Here is an 11,986-nt window from a genome sequence, read left to right on the forward strand (position 1 = left end):
AGGCTAAATACATTACAAAGTATGAACATACCATGTTTTCTTTATTCATCCACCAACAGTAAGTTGTTTCCATATTTTGGTTATTGTGAATAATGCTGCTATGAGCATGGGCGTGCAGATATCTCTGATCTCAATTCTTTTGGACAATGGGATCGCTGGATCATATGGTGGTTCTATTTTTAAAATTTTGAAGAACCTTCCATACTGTTTTCCAAAATTGTTATACACAGTTCAATAGCTCTCCTGTCAATCAGAAACAATGACTTAGAACAGACTATGGAAAAATGTGCCATTTAAAAATATCACAAAAAGAAGAGAGTTTAACTACAATACTAATATTATATGTTCAAAAACTAATTTTTTTTACGTTCTCAAAACTTTTGATTTAACAGACTGGGTTGGAAAGGAAATACTATATACCCGAATAGAAAATATATAACACTGAAAAATGTCCATTTCTTCCCTCCTCCCCATGTATGTATATGTTTAATGCAGATATGCAAAAAAAAGTATTTATTTGCAGAAGGGAAAGTAATTGGGATATTCTCAGGAATATATATCAATATTAGCAAATTCAAGGTAGTGTGCTATATTTTTAAATAAGAAGAAATAATGAGGTTTGGGGTTATTCCCTGTACTTCACATGGTGTTGAGGAAATACTAAGGATTTTATCTTTTATACGGCACATGAGCTAAGAAAACGGTCACAAAACACCGCATAACATGACTCCATTTAAATGATGTGTCCGGAAAAAGCAAATCCACAGAGACATAAACTGAGAGACTTCAGTTAGGGCTTGACACAGTGGGGTCACCAGCAGGGGGACGTGGAGACAGAGCTGCACAAATGCGGGAACGGGGCGCTTCAGAGAGAATAGTGCTCAGGCCCTGAAATAGATTCTCCCAGTGAATGCACTGACTTTGGGATTTGCTCATTGTGGAGTCTGGTGAGACTGACAGACATGGGGGATAAGGACCTCACTTTGTTGATGCTTATTTTCTTGGAGAACATGAAATTTGGAGAAAGATGGCCCAGAGTTTTTCTGAAGCTGCTTATCAGTCTACCTAGTCCTAGAGCTTGGGCAGACTGAACCCATCCATTAATTTTCATCCAAAAATATTTGTTGAGCAGCTGCTATAGACGAGATACACGCCAGGCTCCACCTTCACTGCCTCTCCCCTGTTACTGGTCACAATTTTCTCCCCATTTTACTGGAGAAATAACTTCCTAACTAGTTGCCCTGCATCTACTGTTTAGCTCCTGTGATTCTTTCTCCAGATTCTGCCAGAGATTCGTTTCTTTGCTTAAGACCTTAAACGGCTTCCCACAGAGCCCTTAGGAAAGACTTCATGACCCAGCTGGTAAGGCAGTCTAAAACTCAGGCCCGTCAGGTCTTGGTCAGGTCCCCCTGTTATGCGCTGCAGTCATTGGTGGGGTTCCCCAGAAGCACACCCTGAGGTTGGGATTTGAGAGCAAGCAGTTTATTTGGGGAGTCGTCTCGGGAAGCTCTGGTAGGAAGATGGGGGAGTGAGGAGGGAAGATAAGAAGCCAATTGAGTGCCGAAACCGGTTTGGCTCAGTGGATAGAGCGTCGGTTTGCGGACTGAAAGGTCCCAGGTTCGATTCTGGTCAAGGGCATGTACATGGGTTGCGGGCACATCCCCAGTAGGAGATGTGCAGGAGGCAGCTGATCGATGTTCCTCTCTTATCGATGTTTCTAACTCTCTATCTCTCTCCCTTCCTCTCTGTAAAAAATCAATAAAATATATTTTAAAAAAAAGAAGCCAATTGAGTGTGCGTCAATGACGGGTGACTGGGAGATGGGTAACTGGGGAACTCTGGGGAGCAGTATATGCTACAGACTGAATTGTGTCTCCCCGAAGTTCATGTGTAGAAGCTTTAATCCCCAATGTGACTTTATTTGGAGATAGGGCCTAGAAGGAGGTAATTAAAAATTAAGGAGGGTCTGTCCTGGCCAGTGTAGCTCAGTTGGTTGGAGTGTTGTCCAGTGCATGTCAGGTTTGATTCCTGGTCAGGGCACATACCTAGTTGTGGGTTCAGTCCCGGGCGGGGTGTGTTCAGAGGCAACTGATGGATGTTTCTCTCACATCAGAGTTTCTCTCTCTTTCTCTCTCTCTCAAATCAATGAAAAACATACCCTTGGGTAAATACAGTTCCTCATATTGTGACCCAACCATAAAATTATTTTCGTTGCTACTTCATAACTGTCATGTTGCTACTGTTATGAATCATAATATAAATACCTGATATGTAGGATGGTCTTAGGCGACCCCCGTGAAAGGGTCGTTCGACCGCCAAAGGGGGCGTGACCCACAGGTTGAGAACCGCTGGTCTATAATGAGCTCTTAGGACAGGGCTTTCTACAATGAGATTACTGTGTGTGTAAGAAAAGACTCCAGAGAGCTCACATGGGCTCTCCCTCTCTCTTTCTGAGAACACACACAAGGAAGAGGCGATGTGAGCACACAGTGACATGGCAGCTGCCCACAAACCAGGAGGAGAGACTTCACCAGAAACCAACGTGCTGGCACCCAGATCTCAGCCGCCCAGCCTTCAGAACTGAGAAAACACATTTCTATTGGTTAAGCCACCCAGTCTGTGGCATTTTGTCATGGCCGCCCAGGCTACGTCAGCATGGAACACCATCAGAGTTGTCCTACCTCGAGGGTGAGGAAGCTGGGTAGTGAGTTCTCCATTCTCATTTGCCAATGGTTGAGGATGACTCCTTAGGGCATTGATTTCCTAGCCACTATGGCCTGCACTCTGCAGGGGCTGAGTGTGCTCCTGCCCTCTGTGGAGTAGGGGAGTCCTCACTTGGCTGGAGAGTCTCTTGCATGAAGAGCATTCGCCTTCGCTGCTGAGTGCTGAGAGGACATGGGCAGGGCAGTCATGTCCACCAGAATGCACGTCATCTCCCATCTACAGCTCTCTCTGCCCTGGTAATGACTCACTCTGCTAATCTGTTAGCTCTGTAAGGGTGTAGGCAGTACCAGAGCCTTGCACTGAGCCTGATGAGTTATAGATGCTCAGCAGATATTTAGTGACTGTTTGGATAAATGAATAAATGACCACCCTTTTCAGAGCACGTTATGCTGTGCACTTGTCAAATTACACATGCAGCATCAAACCTCTAAGTTATTGTGATAGCTGAATCGCCAGGCTCACATAAATCTTTTTTGAAAATGGGTTTTTATTGCTTTTTAGAGGGAGAAGAGGAGAGAGAGTGAGTGAGAGAGAGAGAAATATTGATGTGAAGAGAAATATTGATTGTCACGCATGCACCCCCCCCCCCCATCAGGGGTTGAACCCACAACCTGGGCATGTGCCCTGACTGGGGATAGAACCAGTGACCTTTCAGTCCATGGGATGACACTCAATCAACTGAGCCACTCCGGCCAGGGCAATCACTGATATTTCTTCACAAACCAATTAAGGGCCGAGTTGCTAGGCTTTCTATATAAAGCTTAGGATGTACATTTTTATCCCTTTGCAACAAATGCAGCCCTAACACCGTTCTTTCTAGAGCCAGGCCACTCCACACATGGTGCTAGGGTCTGGGCAGAAAAGACACACACAGCCCACCCTGCACAACCACCACTGGGCTCAGGCCCATGACTCTCTTGAGATGGTGCCCAGCTGCGCATCAGCATGAGCACGAACAGGTGGAGATGGCAATATGGAGCTCAGACTTTATCCTGAGGGACTGGAAGTGGCGGAAGGCTTCCTAGCGTGCCAAAAGCAAGACTTCAGAAGGATGAATGGAACCGTGATTGTTTTAGGCAGGAATGGGATGGGGAGAGACTGGAGGCTGGGAGACAAGAGAGGAGGAAAGAGGCCTGAGCCAACATGGCAGACAGAAACGTTGGGTCTGTGAGACACGTCCCATGGTGAGTCACTAGATCTACTCCCAGAAAATCATACTTCCAAATAGCCATCAGGTACCTGCTCCCAGGCAGGAGGTGAAATAAAAAACTCTCCACAGACTGCCATTTGCGGGATCCAGCGCAAGAAAGTAGTAAAGAAAATGCCAGTGTGATGCTGTGCAGTAGGCCTGGAGGGTAATGAGCCCCTACCGGAGCAGGAGAACTAGAGCTCTCAGAGGCAGATTGCCAGGGAAACATGGAGTAGAAAGATCAACTGATAAACTTTAGCAGTTAGAAAAAAATAATAATAGGTGCTTGACAAGTTCAATCAAGCATTTGAATAGATTCATAGGGAACTGTGCAACTAAAAATAACAAGGTAATTATTAACTCCTGGAAAAATAAAAAAGAGTTGTTCAAGAAAGGAATAATAGTCATAGTAACTACCTGCCTCCACAGTGCATAATATTTGCATGCTTTTTCTTTATATAGAGGCTAATGATTTAATTAAAAATTGGAAAGAGAGAGGAGGGAGTAAGTGAGGCCATAAGTTGAAAGACAATTACATTCTCATCTACTATAACAAGAAATTAGTTCCTGTGAAAACTGATATTTTGAATTATTGAGAAAGAAAGGTTTATTTAGTAAACAGTGTTGGAATTTCCAAATACAATCTATTAAAAATAACTTTAGACTCCTATCTATACTAATAAAAGGGTAATATGCTAATTAGACCAGACATCCTTCCAGACAAAACATGGTGGCAGGGCCAAGGCAGAGGCAGTTAGGGGTCAGGCTGGCAGAGGAGAGCAGTTAGGGGGATCAGGCCGGCAGGCAGGTGAGTGGTTAGGAGTCAGTGGTTCTGGATTGCAAGAGGGATGCCCTGCGGGATTGGGCCTAAACTGGCAGTTGGACATCCCCCGAGGGATTCTGTATTAGAGAGGGTGCAGGCCGGGCTGAGGGACGCCCCCCCCCTCCCATCCACGAATTTCATGTACTGGGCCTCTAGTCTTAATATAAAATCCAGATTTAAGTGAATTAATAAACATTAAAAATGAGGGCTCTTAAAATAACCTCAGAATGGGAAAAGCCTTCCTAAGCAAGACACAAACTGCAAAAGCCATAAAGGCAAATGATGGACAGATTTTAAAAAATCAAATCTATTTGATAACATTGATCAAATCTATTTGATAAATCAAATCTATTTGATAAAATCAAATCTATTGGGATAACATTGGTTAATAAAATTATATAGGTTTCAAGTGTACATTTCTATAATACATCATTTGTATATTGTATTGTGTGTTTGCCATCAAAAGTTGATGGGCAGATTTGACCTCGAAAGAGCAAAAAATGTAGGAGTGACAAGAACTACCACAGATCAGGTTAAACAGGAGCAACATACCTGTAAGAAAATGTGTGCAACCTATTTAAGAGAAATCTATTTATCTGCATTTATCATTTTTAGTAATTCTGCCTGGTTCTTTTTCAAATCTATCTGATGAATTTTTAAATATCTTGTCCCTTAATCATACTTTTGATATTCTTATTTCTTTAAACATAGCAAACTTATTTTATATTTTGAAGCTGATAATTCTAATATCTGCAGTCTTTTTGGTTCTGATTCTGTATTTTGCTGTTTTGGCTAATGCTTTCTCATGTTAGCTTGTTTCCTGGTTTTCTGATTGTGAGTTCATGGTTATTGAAACCTCGTATGTGAGAACTTTTTGAAATTTGGTTTAATGGTTTCTCTCCAGGAAGTTTGCATTTAGTAAATGCCTGAGACCATTAACCAACTTAGAACCACTCTGAATCATATTTAGGTGTGAAGTTTTCTTGTGCTACATAAGCATGTGGATACTGGTTCCAAACCTGCTTGGGGACGGAGTTTGTAGTTTGCAATTCTTGAGGAACACTCCACCACCTTCCGTCCCCGCAAACCCCCCCCCCCCCCCCCCCCCCCACCCACACACCCCGCCATGTTCCCTCCTATGTCAGTGACTTTCCCATAATCAGTTTTGCAAATCTGATCATGTCACTGCTCCTACTTAAAACTATAGACCCACTTATTTGTCAGGTCTCAGCTTAACCATTACTTCCTCATGGATGCCTCCTCTAGCTGCCTGCCCTGAAACTAGATCAGGCCCCAGATGCATGCTGTTCCAATACCTTGTACTTCTCCTGAAAGCATTCATAACAATTGAAATCAATTATTTGTGTGATTGCACACTTAGTGATGGCTGTAAACTTAATGATGTTGGAACCATGTCAGCCGCCTTCACTGCTGTATCTCTAACATCTAACCTGGACCTGGTGTATATTTGTTGAATAAATAAAACATGAATAAATTAGCAGTTTGGAAAATATTACCATATGGAATAAAATAGTTACCAGCTCTGTCATGTTCTAGCTATGTAAATGTCTTCACGTCATTTGATATCTCGAAGTCTTAGTTGCTCACTTGTGATATAGGAGTAACAATACGTACCTCATAGGATTGTTGTGAACATTACAAATGATATAAAGAACTCAAATTAGACCGTGGCTATGATAGATACTCAGTAAGTGGTAACTTTTATTATTATTTGCCAGACATGCCTCATAAGTTCTTGAAGAACTGGGCCAACCAATTATTTTGAGCATACTCATTTAACCATTTTGAATAGGGAGTAATGTAAAGAGCTTTTAGCCAATAATGAATCATAGCATAAATATGATAATTAATGGATCACTCCTGAAATTGGATATTGAAATAATATAGACTGAAAACTCAATAGTATTGCTTTTAAAAATAAGTCAGCACTATGGTTTCATGGTTGCATACATATTTGAACATTTATTAAGTTGTGTACTTTAATTGTGTGCAACTTATTATATATTAATTATCCTTCAATAAAACTGTTTTTCATATTAAGGCAAAAATTAATACACAAACAATGAGTGGGATGAAACACATGAAATAGCTATATTATTTAGGATAAAGTTTGATCGATTTAATTATTTTTTATAGGATCTGCCTCTATTATTTAGCTTCAATGTGAGAAGAATTTAATTGTTTCCCACGTATTTTTTTCTTTTTCTTTTTTCATTGCAGTTTACACTGCAGCTTGACAAATGCTGATGCCACCACTGCTGAAACTCCACTCCTCAAATGTAAATATTTGCTGAAGGTTAATCTTGCTTTACCAGGACAAAAGGAAATTTATCTCCATCTCAGAACTGACAGGTGCTTTTCATAGTGATGCCCTGAAAAATACACATAATGCCAGGCTTTTAAAAAGCTGGCATTCTTCACAGATCTGACTGAGGGGTTTGGGCCTCCTTTGAAAAAAGTGACTGCTAAGTATACAATTTATGAGTCATGAGAATTTGCAGATGATTCAACAGCCTGTATTTCTGCTACTGTTAACACAGCAACTATCAATTGTACTATTTGTTTATCAACACCCATCGAGTACAGCCCGAAGACCTGTGAATGCAACCCTAGGGGATGGAACTGACAGGTGAACAGAACTGGAAGGTGAAGCTCCTGTGACCTTGGGAAGAACTTTGAGACAGTGTCTTCATCTGTGTTCCCCCAAAAGCAGACCCTGAGATGAGAACTTGGGATGCAGATAGTTTACTTAGGAAGCGATCCCAGGAAAAACAAATGAGGAAGGAGAGGAAGTGGATAGAAAGGGAGAAATGCCAATACAGGGGGCATTAATGAGTGAGTTACTGCTCTGGGAAAGCGGGGCACAGTCTCATGAGGGCCCCTCTGGGGAGTCATTTGAGGAGGTTTCAAACATCCCACTGAGGGATAGGGATGCTGGCATATCTATCCACAGATTCATGTCCTCGTTGTTTAAAGGATGCCCTGGAAAGTGGGGGATTAGTTATACACACACACACTTGTGGGCTGAGCAAGCTCTTGTTAGTTAAAAAAATGTCCTCAGACAGAAACACCAAAGAATCATGAGCTGGCTGCGTGTGTGGAAACTGCCCACTGCAGGTGCAGATAAACTCGGTTGGATGAGGAGACATGGGCTGGGGCATCACTGTCATCTCCTACACGAGGGTTTAGGGTCTTGGGTGTGATAGGATATCAGTGCCAGGTGCCTAGGCAATGTGTTTAGAAGTTCTGAAGGAGGAATTTCCTTTAGCCATTTTCCCAGAATGAAATAAAATTGATAAAGTGTACAATTAGTTGGTCAGTTGAGTTGACTTATCAGTTGTTTTGTGTCCTGTGGACAAGTGGTTCAGTTGCCTCAGCCTCACATGGAAGCTCCTCAGACCCACTCCAGCCCTACTGACTCAGAGCCTTGGGAGGCAGGACCTAGAGGTCTGTGACAAGCCCTCCAGGTGACCTTGCTCCACACTAACGTTTGAGAATGTGGATATAGACACAACACGGTAATGAGAGGCTTAACTGAACATGGAGAGACTTGTCGGGTTTCTGCTTTTACTTGGATGTGAACTTGGATAAATTAATAGGATCTTTATGGGTCTTTTCCAATCTGTAAAATAAGAGGTTTGAACTAGTTTACTAGAGTTTCAAACTTTTTTTTTTTTTGAAACAGTGGGCTACTTTCTTCAAAAAATTTTTTACTTGAAACACCAGTAGATGAGACATAGAAACAGAGCTCCTTGGTTGGGATAGGAGCCCAGGACCTGTCTGTCTTCTCACCTTCCCGGTCATGGCTTCCTAAGCGCCATGATGGAGCCTGAGGGTTCTAAGAGGTGTAGTTTGACAACCACTGCACTGGAAAACCTTCCAGGTGCCTCTGCAATATGATCTCAGACATCAGGCCGGCCTAACCATAGTTTACCTGATGACGATAACTCTGACACAGACGTGGGATCACAAACCTTGGATTCAAGGTCTGGCTGAGTCCCAGCTAGCAGCATGACCGTGAGCAAGTCATGCAGCCATGGCCTCAGCATCTCATTTACAAAATGAAGTTAACTCGAATTCTTGTTATACCTGCCTCATGGGGCTGTGGAGGGGATGAAATGAAATCATACATGTGAACAAACTTTATAAATTGCCAAGGCCTGTGTAATTGGAAAGGATTATTGTGGGAGGAATTACCCTTTCAGGAAGGTTTGCTTTGTAACTGGTGCCAAAGATAAGCAGAAACAGACCGAGAATGCAGATAATTAAATAGTCCATATTTATCTCCTTTATCTTCGAGGGATGCAAATATGATTTTCCTTTTTAATTAAAAACCTGTTTTCCAGGAAGGGTCACTTTAAATAAAAGGATGCTTAAGCAGAGACTTGAGTTAACCTGTTGAGTCATTCTACAAAGCTTGTACAAGTAATGTTTGGGGTGACACTTTCTAAAGGGATCATTAGTTCTTCCTAACAACTTGCTGCCTACATACTAATGGGGAGAAACAATGTTGGAATATGTTGGTTTAGTATTTGTAGCTGCACATGCTCAGGAAAATTTTAGTGCAACATTAATTCATATTTTCTTAGCTTTTCCCCCCTCTGTCAGATGGGTGTTCTTGAAGACATTCATTCATCCGCTACAGAGAAGCCTGAAAAACACCAAACACTATTTTTATGGCCATATTTTGGCATAAGGGAAGTTGTGAATAATTCCTTGTGGAACTTTGGGAAGATTATCTACCAGGAAGGTCAAATACGGTTCCTGGTGTTAGAAGACAGTCAGATTTAAGACTCTCATGGTGGCAGAGGTCAGGGTGATATCTGGAAATTGTCCTCATAGGAAACAGATATCTCCCAATAACTGTCTGTGGCCCCTTTGAAGGCAGCTGTCACCTGAACCTACCAACATTTTCTAAACACATTTTGCTCACTTCCCATTTCCTAAACACACGTTGCCCATTACCTGGATCTTCAACCTAACACTGTTGTGTACCCATCAGAACGCTCTGGGAAGGAATTGACACAGATTGGACAAGGTTTTGCCCAGGACCACCCCATATCTGGGTGGAAAGGCTGTCCCCATTCCTAAACTCAGAGCTGGTAGGCAATTCTGGAGTGAGGCTCCTGTAAGGTGATCATTCACTCATTCAGAAAAGAGAGACACAGCACTTACCATTGACCAGACACTGCTGGGATGGTGAATAGAACAGACAGCTTCTGCTGAGATCCACAGGTTATGCAGGAGTCAGACAGGCAGGAGTGGGGTGGGAGGTATGGAAGGGAGCAGGGAGCATTTCAGGTAGAAAGAATAGCACATAGAAAGGCCCAGCAGAGAGGGAGGGCATGGCATGTTCCGAGGCATGGCATGAAAAAAGTTCACATGACCAAAGTACGGGGAGTCACGTGGGTAGTGAGATGAGCCAATGCCAGGTCATGGGAGACCTTTCTGTATGGGCTCCTGTCCCTCATTTGTATAATGATAGGACTGGTGCCCAGCAGTGCCTCTCAAACTGGCCCATGGAACCAGGGGGTTCCTCCAAGGGGACTCAGGAGGTGTTGGGGAGTAGGGGTGGAAGAGAATGCCTCAGGGCTCCAACTTCTGCTTCAATAAGAATAGCTTTCTAATATCCATGGCAAATGTTGGGGATCTGAGTAAGATAGGGTTGGAAGACAAGGCTCTATGGATAAAAAAAAGATTGAAGGCTCCTTTTCTGACATCCTCAGATAGTAGGATTCTGCGCTGCTCCCGAGACAGTGCTGTCTGGGTTACTGAGGGATCAGCTCATTGTCTCCCGGGAAGCAGCCCATTGGTCTCTGAACACACACAGTGTTATGGTGGGAGCAAAGGATCCTGGGACATCCTGTCCCTTTGTTCAAAGAACTTTCAAAAATAGTCCCTGAAATGTTCATTTCTCTACCTTTGACAGTAGTCTCTTTGTGTCAGCAGGACAGAGGAACCTTCCAGCAAGCCTCACACCTGCCTTCAGAAGGAGCAAGCGCATCATGATGCTGAGCTCCCCTCTGACCACAGACACAGCTCTAAGGACACAGCCACCTACCTGCTGAAGGGGGTGAGACCAGGGCAAGGAGCAACTTCTCCTAAAATAAGCACTCGCTCTCTGTCTTACCCATAAGCAGCTCCGTAAGTACTGGTAGAATCGTCTGCTTTCTATTTCTCCCAGCCTCCTAGTTCCCTAGACTCTGGCCCTCTAGACCAGCATAACCTGTTTTAGCTTCTCTCTCACCTGGGTTCCCTGGGCTTGACTTCTGGCCTCCTGGACCTCTGGGCATTGCCTTGTGAAACTCAGCCTTTGCTCACACACCCTCGCCATCTGCAGACTGCCCCTGCCTGGCCCGATGAGGTTCTGTGTCCTGGCCATCTGCCCAAGCCTCGGCACACAGTGGTCACAGTTTAAGGAATCAGTTTGGACCCTGCCTGCCAGTTCCTGCCTTCCTCAGCCCCTGCCAGCCGGAGCTATGAGATGCCATCCTTCAGTCAACCTTGAGTGAGCAGTGTGTCTCCCAGTTCAATGGGCAAACACCCCCCCTGGGGATCAGGCCAACATGGATATTCTGATTCATTAGGTCTGAGGTGGGATCAGATATCTGTGTTTCCAAGTGATGTGAATAGCTCATGAACTTCACTTTGAGGAGTAAGAATGAGAATGTATGGACTAGCAACCTCATCCTCACCTGGGGATAGGTCTGGAATAAGTTGGTTGTGTGTTTTTTTATTCGTTAAACAATTTTCTATGTGGCCATTGTTGTGTTTCTAAGGTCCATTCTTTGCTTTGAAGGAACTTACACTCTAGTAGAATAAAAGTGTTTATTTTGAGCTTCTGTGCTTTATATACACGGAGAGGCCAGATTATTATGACCACCCCATCAGTCCTTCGTTGGGCCACCTTTTGCCTTCAATACTGCGGCGATTCTTCTTGGCATTGACTCCACGAGATGTTGAAAGGTGATGCGAGGAATCTGACACCATGCCCGATGGATAGCACTGTCCAGTTCTGGGAGATCTGATGGCTGTGGAACCAACTGCCTGATGGCTCTTTTAACTTTGTCCCACAAATGCTCAATTGGATTGAGATCTGGTGATTGTGGGGGCCACCTAAGCAAGGTAAAGTCTCCATCATGTTCTTGAAACCACTCCTGCAAAATACAAGCACCATGGCATGGCACATTGTCTTATTGGAAGAAGCCATCTCCATTGGGATACGCCAT

General features: G+C 43.5%; 1 long non-coding RNA gene across 1 annotated transcript; it reads left to right on the top strand.

The window, feature by feature from the left end:
- The first annotated feature begins 6,980 nt into the window (after positions 1–6,980).
- LOC102768495 lies at positions 6,981–11,440 on the top strand. Its single transcript, XR_435262.2, has 3 exons — positions 6,981–7,036; positions 10,707–10,901; positions 11,098–11,440. It is a non-coding gene; the product is annotated as an uncharacterized LOC102768495 (long non-coding RNA).
- Positions 11,441–11,986: the final 546 nt, after the last annotated feature.

The sequence above is a fragment of the Myotis davidii genome, unplaced genomic scaffold (genome assembly GCF_000327345.1).
Source record: "Myotis davidii unplaced genomic scaffold, ASM32734v1 scaffold430, whole genome shotgun sequence".
Taxonomy (NCBI): Eukaryota; Metazoa; Chordata; class Mammalia; order Chiroptera; family Vespertilionidae; genus Myotis; species Myotis davidii.